The sequence below is a fragment of the Saccopteryx leptura genome, chromosome 5 (genome assembly GCF_036850995.1).
Source record: "Saccopteryx leptura isolate mSacLep1 chromosome 5, mSacLep1_pri_phased_curated, whole genome shotgun sequence".
Classification (NCBI taxonomy): domain Eukaryota; kingdom Metazoa; phylum Chordata; class Mammalia; order Chiroptera; family Emballonuridae; genus Saccopteryx; species Saccopteryx leptura.
In genome coordinates this window covers 146,582,997-146,599,368 of record NC_089507.1, presented here as the reverse complement: position 1 = coordinate 146,599,368, position 16,372 = coordinate 146,582,997, and positions in this window count along the sequence as shown.

Sequence of the window (16,372 nt, the reverse complement as noted above, 5' to 3'; positions counted from 1 at the left end):
CCCCAGTACATCCTATAGCCAACCTCCCTCACCTGGTCCCATGTAGGTGGGGACAGCACCTAGAAGCATCTGGCCTGTGGAGTCAACTCTCCAGGAGTCAACTATCATGGGTAGAAATGCAATTCCCGCTGAGATCCCAGGGCTACACCTGGTTGCACACATAGAGCATGGAAGGCTGACATGCACTTCACATGAGATCTCTGCCACGGGGTCCTTAGGAGATCCTAGTGCCAGTGAAAACACGAGAGAAAGAAGCTAAGACATTTGACCTTCGACATACATTACATTCTTCTAGTATGGCAACATGAGCTCCTAGAAAGACAAAACACGACACTGAAATAACTTACTGAATGATGGTGTGTGTGTGGTATTACAAACCTATCTGGAAATGTGATTTTGGTAAGGAGAAGAAAGCAGGGATGATTTGTAACTGAAAGCCTTGGTACTCTTCTCATTTTTAAATAATTACTAAAGAGAGAGGGGCTGTGTGCCCAACGTCAGACTTATAATTAGTTAACAGCACAGAGAAGGACTGGAATCCTCTCTCCGCTGCTGTCAGGATACCAGCTCTCCCTGTTGCTTCTTCCAACCCTGCCACACCCCCTCCTCCAAGGACCAGGGAGGCTCACCTTGCACCTTCCACGAACACGGTCCCCTCCAAGCACGTTGCTCACGGGGCACCTGAAACTATCCCATGCAGAACTGTGATCTTACGCACTTGTAACCCACTATCAGAGCATGGAGCTAGGACACAGCAGGAACTGTGCCCAAGAAGGGGGAGTGTCCTGGTGGGTGCATGGGGCCTCCAGAAACACAGGCACAATTATGAATGGGGCAGGGAGAACGCAGGAAAGCCAACTGAGCAGAAAAGAGGGGAACATAATTGGGGGTTATTTACAGCAAATTGTGTAATGATAGCATGTCCTTTCCTCTCCACCTCAGCTCGACGGCAGCATCAGCTTGGCACTGACTGGGTACTTATTTTGCCTATGACTCTTCCAATCCTCAATGCTGTATTGAGTGGTCACAAAATCGGGCATGCCTCTGGGCAACACGGGAAATGGTATTTTTCCCACATCTCTGTTGATTGTGTAGCTTGTGGAAAAGCATATTAGAGGTAACTAATGTCTCTGTATGGGCACCCACGGTGATACCAGTGACAAAGCTGTGTGTGCAACATATACCCACTCATCCAGCATTTCTTGTGAACTCAACAAGCATCGACACAACATGCCTTCCATGCAGAGAGTCCGACGTAATGATTAAGGCAGAGGATCCTGAGTCGGATGATCTCAAACCACAGGACTTGCTGGCAGTGGGAATAGGAGCAAGTCACCAAGCATTCTGGTCTCAGGATAAGTTTACCTATACTCACTGAGGTCTAGGCTGCCAGGATTCCTTGCCTCTGGTCTTCTTAGTGTCCATATGAAACTGCAAAGTGTCCTCCAACCATGAAACAACTAGACCTTGAATCAAACATGACTTTCAATAAGTGATAGGATATTCAGAAAATAAGAAATAGCTCTGGCCCTGGCCAGTTGGCTCAGCAGTAGAACATTAGCCTGGGTTCGATTCTCAGCCAGGGCAAACAGGAGAAGCGCCCATCTGCTTCTCCACCCCTCCCCCTCTCCTTCCTCTCTATCTCTCTCTTCCCCTCCCACAGCCAAGGCTCCATTGGAGCGAAGTTGACCAGGTACTGAGTACAGCTCCATGGCCTCTGCCTCAGGCACTAGAATGGGTCCAGTTGCAGTGGAGCAATGGCCAAGATGGGCAGAGCATTGCCCCTTGGTGGGCATGCTGGGTGGATCCCAGTCGGGTGCATGTGGGTGTCTGTCTGTCTGCCTCCCTGCTTCTCACTTCGGAAAAATACGAAAAAAAAAAAAAGAAAAAAATATCTCTATAGCTCTAATGCTTCCCTCTCTTTCCTGGGGGAATAAAAAAGAAATGAACCTAGAATAAATGTTGATGCTCTTTGGAAAGAGACATTGAGCAACATGGGGACTAGGTTTTAATGAAGGCAAATGTCAGGATTGGAACTCAGGCTGTCCCTAGACTATCAGGTGAGTAGATAGAGGGGTGTGTTAAAATTGGGATATTGACATTGAGCCTGGGGCCCTTGACGTAGGCTAAAGTTTTGGGTTAGCAGCACCTTCTGGTGTTCGGGAGGGAGGGATGAGCTGAATGAAGGGTCCAGGCTCTGCTGTGAGCAGGTGCACTGGAACAGGAGTGCTGCATCATCAGGACAGGTGGACCAGATGGAGGTTGTGGGTGCGTGGGGCCTGGTCCCCAAGAGAGCAGGACACTGGCTTCGGAATCATCACACCCTGAGGGTTCTTCTCCCTGGGGATTTGGTCTACCTGAGGATTCCCTGACCATCTCTTGGGCTTCTGGTTAAATATATCGTTTGTAATATCAGGTGTATAGGTACAATTTGAATCTTGTTCATTCTTCCTTGATGTTATCTTGTTAGATGCATTTCTTTTCTTTAGATATCTTAAGAACTGACAAGAGACCCTCTGTCCACAGAGGTCTCAAGTCATGATCATGCATTTTTCTTTTTCCCTCATGGGAAGTAAGCTGCCTTGGAAATAGCCGCTTCCAAGTATTTCTGACTGAATCCTGGCTACTGGTTTATAGACATCCTGGTCTTTGTCCACACCATTATTTCTTCTGCTGTTGGGAAAGTCTCCTTTATCTTCACAGGGTACATTCTCTTCAAATCGACTATTTGGTGAAAATTCACTGTCCCTTCCTGATGAATTTTCGAGGCGATCTGAAGTTCCCAAGGGGAGGGGTCACGTGTCCTTTCCTGTTTCTATTTCCTACTTACCGGGCAGCTTTCTCGGCATGGGGACTTACAGCGCGTGCGTCTTTCAGGGTGTGGGTTTCATCACTTTCAGTTCACTCAGTGCACATCGGGTTTCTTGTTTCTCCTGAAGTCTCCAAACGGATGTTTGATTCAGCCGCGTCAGTCAGTTTCTTTGAAACCTCTTTGATTCATCTTACAGGAGGTTTTTATTTTCCACAACATTGATGGTATCTATTTCTACGTTCTGGCTATCCACGCCGTCTTTTCTGAGAACAGCAGCCCAAGCTCTCAGTTTTTCGAGGATCCATCTACAGGCTCTATCAGACTTTCTTTCGGGTTTTACAATGTCTTTTTTTTTCCAATCCTTCATGCTCTTTTCCATTCTTCAGCTTCTTGTGGAAGCAGCTGCAGACTTCCCAGAAACCTGGAATTTTCCTCCACAAGCATCTTTTCCTGTATCCTGAAATTGTTCTCTGTTTATCAGATAGCAGCAAAGTGTAAAACGTCAGTATGTGTCATCTAATCAAAACTATGAACTGACTAAGCGTGTTGGTTGAAATGTGTTTTCAGACTTCATGTTACACAAGCAACCCAATTGCTCACTACTGATAAGAAGAACTACATGGACACTTTGAAAGAAAAACATAGTATAGGAAATGTTTATGTTGGAGAAATAAAAAGGAAAGGTGTATCAGATGACTTTATTAAGAACCAGACCGAATAGGCCTTAAAAACAACAAAAAGATATTTTTTAAAAGGTGTAACAAGCCAACCATAGAATAATAGAAGATTCATTTAATCAGGTAGATGTAATCATCTTAAACTTGAATGCACTCCAAAAAATGTTTCAAATATAAAAAATGTCAAAATGGAAGAAACTAATAATTATTTGACAGAGTCTACCTAGACGTTTGCGAGCCTAGTGTAATTCATGTATAATGCAAGCAGACACAATATTAGCGCTATTCTAGGAGGTATGAACAATGCAGTTCTCTAGTAACTGAATGGGCATATGGAAAAGTGCATCTCAAATTCAATGCCAGGAAATAATGCTTAGAACGGTCACAGCAAGTAACTGGCTCAGGATGAAAATATAAAAATGCCAGCCACTTGTATTTAGCCACCAGATTACAAAAATTAACAATTGTAGGCTTCCTTTGCTTTCTGAAACTCACAGACAATTTGTCCTGTCTCCGGCTGTCTCTTCCAGGCTGATATCTCCCTGTTTGTTCATTGAAGATGTTGGACACGTAAAACGTGAACTCAGGGCCAAGTCAAAGACAGTGGTATTTTAAATGGGAAGTTTCGTGCTCGTCACTGCGCACCTGTGTACAGGTGCATCAGGCTGTATCAGGATCTGAGGGAGCATGGCACTGGCCACCCTCCTTGCCTCCCAGGGCTGTCCCAAGTCTTCTTTCATGGAGGGCAGCCAGCCTCCAAGGTGGCACCCAGTGATTCTTGGGTCTTGGTATTCCTGCCCTTGGCTCTTCCCATTCTGTGCTGAATAGACCCCACCTGTGTGTAACCACAGAGACTTTATGGAAATAATGGGGTATGGCTTTCGAGGTGAAGTCCCAAAGAAAACTGCAGCTTCTGCCTTGTTCTGTAGACCAGTCTCTCCAGAGAAAGCCAACTTCCATATTATAAGGACTCCGGGCAGACGCTGGCCAGGCAGGCGTGGGTCTGTGGGAGAAGGACAAAGGCACAGCCAACATGTGATGGAGGCTGGTGGTCAGACCAGGTATGCAAAAGGAAGATCAGTAAGGGCTGTGCGACAACCCCTTGTAAGAATGTCAATGAGAGAATATAGGATGAGCTTTGATTTTTCTGAAATAAGATTGTCAGCAAACTAACAAACAGACTTTGTGAGGCCGGGTAAAGAGGATGATGGATATGTAGAGTGGGGGTAGTGACAGTGATCCCTGAGAAAGAAAACGGGACCTGATGGTGGGAGAAAGCCTGTGAAAGGGATGCAGGAGGAATTACGTCAGATATTTAAGAAGCGATGTCCCAAAGACACCCGCTGCCTGTGGCGAAGGACAGGCTGGGGCTGTGCCCGAGCATCTGGTCTGGGCAGGAGGTGGGAGGTGCAGCGAGACTTGGTGCTGTGGTCCCTGGAAGGCAGAGCTGTCCTGGGGCGGGGGTGGGGGTGGGGAGCACCTGCCCGGTGTTAGACCTGCTGAGGGCGGGGCCTGTCCAGTGTTAGACCTGCTGAGGGCGGGGCCTGTCCGGGAAGAAGACTGAGTGAGGCGAGGGGGAAAGCCAAGGACAATCCTGGCCTCTGGGGGTGGGGAAGCCACCAGGAGCACTTACTAGACAATGTTTCTTCTTGAAACTGGGAGGAAACGGCTGAAAACAGTGAGGGAAAATTCAGTGGGCAGTGAAGAATAAAGAATGTATGACCCTGGCTGGTGGTTCAGTGGATTGAGATTTGGCCAGGCGTATGGGCATCCTGGGTTTGCTTCCCAATCAGGGCACACAGCAGAAGCGACCATCTGCTTCTCGACCCTTTCTCTCTGTGTTCTCTCCCTCTTCCCTTCTTGTAGCCAGATTGGTTCAAGCATCAGCCCCGGGCACTGAGAATAGCTCCATTGGAGCACATCAGCCTCAAGTGCTAAAAATAGCTCAGTTGATTCAAGCATTGGCCCCAGATGGGGGTTGCCAGGTGGATCCCAGTCAGGGTACATTTGGGAGTCTCTCTCACTATCTTCTCTCCTCTTATCTAAAAAATAAAAAATGCAGCTGTGATCACCTCTAGGCCAGAATGTCCCTTTCCAGGTCTGCACCCCACTCATGCTGACCCATACACAGGCATATTTTTTTAAGAGTTGTATCTTGTATTTTATCTGACGGTATTCCACATGAAACGAACATGTTGTAAATAACTCTGTGTCTCAGTTAAACATTCCTGGATCAGCACTATAATTGTTTAAAGAAAAAAAAACTGGTGTGTGTGTGTTGGGGCATAGAGATCCCCCAATAACAGCTTGCTCTCTGGACACAATAGACCCCTCCTGTCTACTGAGAGACTCATGTTTATAAAATGTGACCGAGGTAAACAAAAGAAGCAAACCTCTGAAATACCAAAATACATCAAAACAAATCAACAAGGAAGGGAATAAAAAAAAACCCTCAAAACACATCATTAAAACCAAAAGAAGATGACTGGCAGAATGGAAGAAATTAGAGAGGCTAGCGGTGATTGAAATTAACACCTGAAGATACAAGGCAGAGCCTTTAAATAACAACACTCATTAAGGTGATAAACCGACTCCAAGTTAAGAGAGGCAAAGAATGTCTTAATTCTGTCTCGGAAACAACCACCTCCTAATTTTAAATCACCCTAGACCCTTTCCATACCTGCTTGCTCAATAAAACAGTCCGAATGTGAAATAAAATCTGACTAAGAGTTGATTTCCTCTTGGAACTGAGGGAGGTGAACTAGTGTGGCCAGGAGGGCGGACTTCTGAGTCACAGGCCGGGGAGGTGAGAGAGACCAAATAGCTAAGAAAGTGCTCATTGAGTGTTCAGTGTACACCCCCATTTAATTTGCCCAGCTCCCCAGGTGGGGCGTTGCTACCTGATTTATAAAGAAGAGGGTGGAGGATCAGACCTCTAACAAGGAAGAACCAGGGAGGAAGCTCGCCTGCAAACAGGTCTGGCATTTCCGCCTCAACCCTCTACTGGTGGGATGGGTTTTCCGACATCTCAGAGGCGCTGGTTGGAAGCCAGGTTCACCTTCAAGGGATAGATAGTGAGTGAGGAGAGCTGGGAGGAGGCACCTGATCCTGTCGATGGAGAAGCAAGTCCAGAGATGATCTTAGGCAAATAATTCCACTTTTTGCTTCCTCTTTTTAACTCAGAGACTGAAGTGCTCCTGTCCCCTTGTCTCCTGGCTTCTGGGACATGGTCCCCTCTACTGGACTGCTGCATGCAGACCCCTGGTTGTGTGTGTGGGGCTCCCTCCTTGCCCCCCGGCCCCTCTGAGACCAGGTGTGCCTGGCACCCTTGCTCCCCATGCCCACGTCTTCACCACCGTGGCCGCCATGAGAATTTCATGCCTGCAGGTGCTGTCCGGGCTATACATGAAGACTTCTGAGCCGTCACCACAGGGACCGATTGGCTGTGATGTTTTTGGCATATTCATGGCCTACCGTGATTGAGTGTAAGGGGGGATGCCACCCGGGTTGTCTGTCCCTGGGCCCAGCCCAGCCCGCCCCAACCCGCAATAAGCTTTTCCATTTGCGGAATAGTTGTTTGTAACTTCTTTCCAGACAGGCCCGTGAGTGAGTAATATTTACCTAATTGCCTAATCTGAGCAAGGGGGAGGAGGCCCCCCCTGGAACTACCAAAGCCTCCGGGTCCCCGGCTGTGCTCTCTGGGAGGTCGGTCCCAGGTCACAGATGCCACCACGCCTCTCTCCCTGGCTGGGCTGCCATGCCAGCAGACGCCCTGAGGGGTGAGACATTACCTCAGACAGGCTGGTGCACGAAGACCAGGTTGCATATCAGACCCCGTGGCTGAAGCAGCTTCCCTGCACCGGTGGGCACAGTGGGCACCAGTGGGCACTGGTAGGTAGGTGCTATGTAGGTTCCAAAAAGTCCTATAATTAGCTTCTTCTGACCCACTCCCTTCCGCCCCAGTGGCTCATGGAAACTAGTACTAATGTACCTTAGTGATTTATAAGGTGTACTCCCAAATTTGCGGGACCCACCAAAAACCTGCTCTCAGCCCAGGGGGCATTCGGGCAACACCTGGCTAGTGCTCATACAATGACACCAGGGGAACTGCTGGGCACCGGCCCGGCATGGAGAAGGAGTCGGGAGGCTGGGACAGCCCTAATGGGAAAAGCAGGGGTCCAGTGTTTCCAGGAAGAAGGAAATGGGCATTCCAGCCCAGGGAGAGGTAGCACAGAGGGAGAGGGGCAGCTGGGCCATGTGGCACGGGTGCGGGCCCAAAGCGGGTAAGGGCCGCTGACCACTGTGGGCTGTGGGCAGCTTTGCACCTCCCTTCGGTCTCTCTGAGGAACAGATGTGCCAGTTTAGTGGCATCTGAGGAGGTTTGTCAGGAAGGTCTTGCCTTTTGAGTAAGAAGGTGTGGGCTGGGATTTGCATTTCAGGAAATCCAGGATGGGGTTACATTGCTTACCATCTGAGGCAAAGAGTACACACCACCTTCCTGAGAAGAAGGTGGTTTATTATAGAGGTCAGGGGGAGCTCAGAGGGGCTGTTGTAAACAAAGAGCCCATTGGAGGAAAGTGGGAGGCCGCATGTTTCATGGCTTCTCATTGGCTGAGTGGTTGTTGGGGTAGGGGAGGATCCTCCTTCCTCCTACAGGGAGTGAGTAGTGTAGTAAATACAAACCTGTATCTTCCTGTTAGGGATGAAAAGTCCCTGAGATGAGTGGGAGGGAGTTACAGCGCCCCCTGCAGGCCGTCCCCAGCTCTCTCTCAATGACGATTCTGTTTATTAATCATCTCCATGTTTTCCTCAGTAGCAGAAGACCAGAGCTCAAGGGTGACCCTGCTGTGAGCACCGTAGGGACAGACAGGAGTGGGAAGGTGGGTAGGGATTCTCCGAGATGCTCAGGGTGATGCATGATAGGGAGCTGCTGAGTTAGTGGGGCTCCTATGCCCCAAAACACCAGTGGGAGTACATGAAACCCCTCTCCACAGACTTAAAATACAGAAAGGAGCCAGATCGGTTTTACACTTTCCTGGGTGGTAGCGTCTACAACACCCTGAGAGGAGGAGCTGCAGGGTTTGGATGGGGCCTGCAGATAGGAAGAAAGAGGAACTCCCTTCTTCTCCAATGGCTGTGGAAATCTCTAATAATTCTGCAAATCCAAAGGGAGCATTTGGTGGAGGCAGAGGAGATGGGAGGGCGTCGGCATAGGATCAACCAGACTGACATTTTCTAGTGTTTTACAACCCATAAACAGACTTATGCTAATCAGCTTATGTTACCACCATGCTTTCGATCCTGTTAAAAACAGAAGCCTTTGAATGCTTCCCGTCACCCGGAAGACTACATGACAAGTCCAGAGGGTGCAAAGCCAGTGACCTTTGCCGTGGGAGAATCGTCGGAGAATTTCAAGGCTGTGCCTTTCTCATGAGAGCTCTCGCCCTGCATGTCACCCTGGAGCGTGGGGTGTCCCCAAGGCAGCTCAGACGTGTCACCAGAAAGCTACAGGACCAGCAGGGTTTCCTATAGACTTCGTACATTTTTACAGGTGAGATATGTATGCTCAGTCACTATTACTGAACAGGATGCACATGATAGCCTTGAAAATGATGGATGGCTTCCAAATTGTATCTCTCCGGCTATGTGTAATATGCACAGACACCCTGTGATGTACACACAAGGTAATGTAAGAGATAACTTACAGGGGTCCATGAAGAGATTACTTCTGGCCAGACTGAAGAGAAGTTATTCTGTGTTCAATCTTTGATGTCCCTGAAAGATAAATAAGTTTTCCTGTCATGTATTTTAAAAAGGAAACAGGAAGCATCCGAACAGGTGGGGGTGGCTTGCTGAGCTCCAGCAAGGAGACTGCCACGAGATGGGGCCAGCCAATGAGCTGTTTGTTCCCCGTGGACCAAGGGGTGCGGTCACTGAGAGCGCACAGCTAAGCACTGGGTGCACACATTTTCGTCTCCGTGGGTACACGTTAAAGAAACTAAGGTGGGGTGAAGAGTGAGAGGTGGAGATGTGAGAAAGTCATTACACTATCGTTAGCCCTAAATTGTTCTAGGTCCCTTGTCTGGCCACCACCTTCCAAAACCCAATTCAGACCAATAGACTTGGGTCTTTATAAGCCTCATAATTTTGGTGGCCCTAAATCATATGGGAAAATGTAAATAACAACAACAACAAAAACCCAGAGTTGGACTATGTTTCTGAAGTTGAAGATGGCAAGCTCCTCATCTCTGCCATTTTTCATCCCAGTCACTGTGCGGGGCTGCCTTCCAAAACTCTTAGCCACCCACTCCTCCACCCCAGCATGGCAGAACAAATCCCTTGTCCAACTCGATATCATGCCTTCATTTCAGGTACAGTGAGCTTTCGCCATGATTTTAATAAAGCAACTTGAAGCAGCTATGGGCAGAAAGGCGATATCTATAGTAAATATATACATATGTAATTAGAGGGCTGCAAAATTATATAGGCTGTGTTTCAAGAAGCAAAGAGTTCAAAATTGAAAGTGGAAGCCTGGTAAATAACCCATTACGCCCAAAGAAATCCTGATTGCCTATTCACCATTGAAATCTCCATGAACCCTTGTTCATTAAGGACTGAATAGCTGCTAATTCACAGCATTACCGAAGCAAAGTTCAGATGAGAAGATAAAAAAAAAAACCCTCTCGAATCAGAAATCTGTCTACCAGCTGTCTCACATCAATGCCGCGGCAACTTTCTTAATATACTGGAGGCCCTATTTTTATATTCTACTATCCAATTAAAAACCCAGGAGAAAAATGATACAGATTGCAGAAATCAAAATTTGATAATAAAAGAAGAAAATGAGAGGAATGAAATCAATTCATTTGTTAAAGCAATTTGTTACATTGCTTACTTTTGAGCAATTATTATTTGTGTGTGTGTGTATATTTTTTTTTAATTTTTTTTTTTAGCAGAAGAAGCTACCTGAGCATTATTGAGAGAAAGAAGCTAAGCATCTCATTTAAATCTATTTGTTCAGAGTTTAAAGCAGGGAGTGGGAAGGTCAAAGGCATGATCAACCCCTACTGCCTGCCCTTAAGAAAGTAGAATGCAGAGCAGGTATCTGGCACTGCAGGGGCATGGGGCATGGGAGGATTTGGTGGGTCCACGAGAAATGCCCAGCTCAGAAACAGCACCACTCCTCCTGCTCAGTCCAGAACCTCTGCATGCTGGCGCTTCCCAGCCGAAAGGCACTGTCAGGATGGCAGGGACCACGTGTTCCTTTTTCCTGATTGGGAAACTGAGGGACAGGAGAGACCTCTGAACCTTCCCTGAGGTCACATAGCCAAGGACAAACAAAGCTAGAACCTGGCCCACAGCTGCTGATCCTTGGGGATTAGATCATGTACATCTTTCAATTTATTGTCCAAAGATGAGATGATGGAATAGGCATCCTGCCCCTGCACCACCTCCTCCACGCACACAATTGAAAAAAGTGTCGGTCACTTTGATGTAATGAGCTTCCCCACGTCGATGTATGTGGTGGGAATGCCGAGGGGCAACACCTGCCACTGGGATGGCCTCTGAGTGACACAAGATGGAAGATGGTCATTGCACTGGGAAATAAGTTCCTTCATTCTCAAGAAAATAGATTAGAATGCAAGTGAAGGACCCTTTGTCACTTGCAAATTTGAAAAATAGTAAAAGTAAATTATGGCCCTGGCTGGTTGGCTCGGTGGTAGAGCGTTGGTCTGGCATGTGGATGTCCTGGGTTTGATTCTCCATCAGGGCACACAGGAGAAGCAACCATCTGTTTCTCCACCCCTCCCTCTTCCCTTTCTCTCTCTTTCTCTTCCCCTCCCCTTCTGCAGCCATGACTCTATTGAAACGAGTTGGCCCTGAGTGCTGAAGCTGGCTCCATGGCCTCCGCCTCAGGCACTAAGAAGAGCTTGGTTGCTGAGCAATAGAGCAATGGCTCCAGATGGGCAACGCATCGCCACCTAGTGGGCTTACTGGGTGGATCCTGGTCGGGGCGCATGCAGGAGTCTTTCTCTTCCTCTCACTGAACAAAAATAAATAAATACACAAATAAATAAATAAAATAAAAGTAAATTATAATCACCTGTATTAGAGCATCTTAGCAGAAGACAGCTGCTCTTTCACTTTGCTCATGGGAAAATAAATCTCCCCCCTGCGTTGGAGGTCAGTATGGGAAATATATATATAATATCCTGAAATGATATTCATGAATTCACACAATGCCATTTATTACAAGGTTACTAAAGAGAATAATCAGGTTAAAAAAGAGAGAGAGAGAGAGATACATGTGTAAAAATGCTTATAATCCTGAAAGCTAGAAATGGCCTCCTTGTCCAAAAGTAAAGATCAATGACCTAAATTATAGAAGTAAAAAAGCATGCATGCAAGTCTAGGTTATTGTGTTAGAACCCTGTATCGTGTTGTAACAGAGTGAGCTGCAGAGTCTGCTCCAATCCTGGTCCAGCAGTCACGAGTCAGATCATCCCGGGCATGTTCCTCAGTGCTTCTTTCCCTGGAGTTCTCACCCACGAGGTCACTCAGCTTGCAGGACTCCCGTGAGGATGCCAGTGGTCAGCACTCCTTTAGAATGTAAGCTGTTGGTCAGATGCTGCTGTGTGATGTGATCATGTGTGGATTAGTCAAGTTCTCCAGAGAAGCAGAACCAATGAGATAGAAAATAGATAGATGATAGATGATAGATAGGTGATAGACAGACAGATAGACAGACAGATTTATTATAGTAATTGGCCCACACAATTATGGAGGCCCAGGAGTCCACCACCTGCCGTCTGTAAGCTGGAGAACCAGGACAGTCCGTGATATAATTCAGTTCAAGTCCAAAGGCCTGAGAATCTGGGGAGCTGAGTTCTAAGAACTGAAGAGCAGGCAATGATGGTATAAGTTCTGGTCTGAGTCCTAAAGCCCAGGAACACTGATATCTGGGGCAAGAGGAGAAGGATACCCCTGCTCAGGCAAAGATGGCAAACTCTCCTCTCTCCTCCATTTCTTTGTTCTATCTGGGCTCCCAAAGGATTGGGCAAGGTCCATCTGTATTGGTGGGAGTGGTATTCTTTCCTGTGTCTGCTGGTTCAAATGCAGACACCCTTCCAGGCACACCCAGAGATAATCTTTTACCGCGTGGCTGGCATCCTTTAGCCCAGTTAAACTGACATATAAAATGACCTATCATGCAGAATTCAAACATGTGATTATTTTTCATTTTTTTTATTATCATGCCATTTCAAAAATCGATGTTGTTGGAGAATATATTATTTTCAGATAGAAATGGAAACCTATGGAAAGAGACCAAGATATTTGAAAATGATTATTTCTTCTCATGCTGATCTGCATTTTACATTTGTCTTTAGCAAATACATACTGTCTAGATAATAACACTGTTGTAAAGACCAAACAAATATTTTCATGAAGTCTCCTAGCAAGCAAAGTAGACAGCGACTGTTCCTCATATTGCAATAGTGTGCGGGGGGTGGTAGTTACGAGCCCGTGCGCTGTAGCGTTAGACATGAGTCTACGTCCAAGCTGAGCACTGACCTATTAGAAATTCTTAAATAAGTTCCCTGAACCTCTTGAAACCCCAATGGGTACCATGGAGATAGAGTTGCTTTTAAATTAATGTGATCACCTGCCACTTTGGCCTGATACGAAACATGAAGTATCTGCTCAATAAACTATGAGGCAGCATTGTCACCACTATCATATATTACCTTTAGAATCACGCACATGTGACTGTTGTTGCACTGGGTGGTGCAGGGTCTGCAATGTCACCGTGGACGTCAGTGGTGACAGACCTGTGACAAGCTTCAAGCTGGCATCTCACCCAATGACTAATGTGCCACGAAAACAGTTAGCTCTACCCTGTGAACTCAAACAGGGAGAGCTGGAAGGATTAGTAGGATTGGGGACAATGCTTGCACTGTTTCCAGTCCTCCACAGGAGCTCAGCACAGCACCGTGGAAACACTCACGCGTGTCTCTCCTCGCAGCTGCCGCCACCGCCCATAAAGTCATTGGCCACCTGAACTAGCACATGTTCTCATCCCATCTTCCTTTAAAACGCGGCAAAATAAATAAAGGCATGAACCAGTCCATGAGTAAATCAATGCATGGATTATTTGAAGTTGAGGAAGGAGAAAGAGTGACCCGCACGTTTGGTGAGCAGATAGAGCTGAAATACTGACTTGGATCCGGGCGGCAAGTGTATCCCTCTTCACCGTACATGTCTTTCTGTCGTAATTCAATGTTGGTTTAAAAAAAAAAGAAAGAAAAGCAAGGAGTGAAAGGAGATGTCATGACATACGTACACTGCGTGGTTATCGGCTCGGGCAGTCTGAGGGCGGGCCTTCAGGGGAGTGGGGCAGGACCACTGTGCACTCCGGGCTGGACCGTGCTGCTTGTGTGACCGAGCTGTCCACATTCTCCTCTCTCAGCGGTGGGGTCTGGACCTCGGCCTGCGGGTGGGGACAGGGAGGATGCCTGGAACAGAACCTCCTCATCAATCTGAATGACAAACGCAATGGAACTGGCTGGATTTTCATTCAAAACATGACACCGTTATTTTAGGGGTTCTTTCCTGCCTCCCACTGACCTCGCATTTACCTCCCAACTGACCTTCAGCAGGACATATCCTTCCTGCCTCGGAAGTTTGGATGTGTGGAGGCAAAATCAGTTCTGGCTTTGTTGCTTGTGGGAACCTGTTAGGGCCCACCCACTGCAGGAGACCATCTCCTGCGCATCTGTCTTTAGAACAGTTCTTGGGGAGAGCTCAGGAATTGGGTCGAACCATGCACAGCCAAGAGTTGACCAGCAGACAATCAGAAATCTTGCCTTTCTGATTTCTGAATCTCTCCCCCTACACACACACACACACACACACACACACACACACACACACACACACACGGTGGTCTGAGCTATGCCAGCTCCTCTTCAAGCGACCACCATAGTGGGTTTATTATGAGGCAGTGCCCAGAACTGTCTTTCCTGAGAGCCCACCTTCCTTGCTCATGGTGTCGCCTCTGTGCTAATGTAGAAATGGCCCGAATGTGGTCTTTCCACACCATGCTCACTAGTCTGGGAATACATCCGTGACCAGAGGTGGCCTGAGTCTCCCGCTCTGGTGCCCTGCTCCTGTGGGGTGTTCCAGCTGACTGACTTCAAAGCGATCCCATGTGGCCCGGCTGTGGGCTTCCAGGCCAGGATGTGGACAGTGCTGCTGAGTGATTCGTTGCTCTGGTTGTGCTTGGCATCATGTGCACATAAAGGAAAGTCAAATGTTCCTACCCACCGAGAGCTTGGAATGCATGCACAAAGTTCTCTGCCCCACCCCCAAAGCGTATCCTTTATTTTGAAAACATACCTGCTCAGGATAAGTAACATTTTATTAAATGACTCAAAATATGGTTGCAAATGTCACTGTTATTCAAAATTGGGCTTTTTAGTCTTCTCACGGTAAGTGAGTTATGACTGAGGAAAACTGTGACAAGGAAATTATATTTCACATTGGGAAATGAGTTAATGATTCTTAAAAATATTCACTAGGTAAGTTGATGAACGAAGCAAGTGTACCTATTATTGCAAAAATATTATATTAAATAATGACCCTGGGTGCCGTTAAGACCTGAAATGAGAGGAAATGAGGTCAAATGGAATGGAGTGATGGCCTTGTTTGAAGAATGCGGAGGTTGCTGTGGGGGTCAGGCTCCATCTCCTCCCTCCAAGGACATCAGTGCACAGCAGCCGACTTCCAACTGCCATTCCTCTGGGACGCTGTCATCCTCCTGGGATGCGAAGGATGGATCTGCACGAACATGGACAGTGGCAGGTGGTCAGAGAGAGCTCGGGCAGGGTTACGAGCTCTGTCTCAGTCCCTGTCTCAGCCATAATATTAAAGGACAGAGGACTGTGAAGGCAAAAAGAAAATTGTACACTCGCAGCTTTGAGAGGGGAAGTGCAGGGAACAGCACGGGCCACTGGGGCCCGGGGACAGTAGCACCGGCTGGAGGGCATCGGAGCCCGGTCGCGTGGAGGACGGCCCCACGGAGCTGAACTTCACACTTGGAGGAGCCGGCACAGTCCAGCAGTTTTTGCAAGCATGGGAGGATGCTGGAAGCGGGAGCCAGCTACCATTGGAGCAGGAGGGAGGAAGTTTTGTGGGGAACGTGTCTATGGGAAGAAAAAGCAAACAGGAACAAGTTCACCTTCTCTCTCACTCCCGGGTCCACTCTGCAATGCTCCAGTGTGGCCAAACCCAAGATGGGCACCCTGGAAAATAATGGGGGCTCTGTAGAGGTCCAGCCCCCTCATCTCAGAAGAACCAGAGGTAAACAATAAAGAGTGGATTATGGTAAATTGAGGTTTTTTTTTTTCTCTTTTTATGTATGTGATGCCCAACTAAAACACATTCCACTTAGAAAAAAATTAAGCTGCAGGCTGTAGGTAATCACCGATTTGAGTATAAATCCTCATTTTATAGTTGGATAAATCAGCTTAGAAAGATTAGGTAATGTCCTATTCAAAAAGCAAATCAGTAACAGAGGTCAGAACAAAACAGTGTGCTGTGCACTCAAACACAGTGATTGACAGTGGTCACATTCACGTCAGCGCTCAAACCTCCCACTGCTACTGGGCCATCTCCAGCAAACATAAACATTCTAACAGTCGCCTCTCACTCCTGTACCTCACAGCCTTCACTGAGCAGGGGCTTACTGCCCATAAACTAGTAAAAAAAAAAACAGTCCTCTGGTCCAAGGGACATTTTAAAAGAATATATTTTCAGACTTTAAACATGATTTTAAGTCATTTATAAATAATCTCTAGAAGAACTAAAGAAATAGTAAAGATAA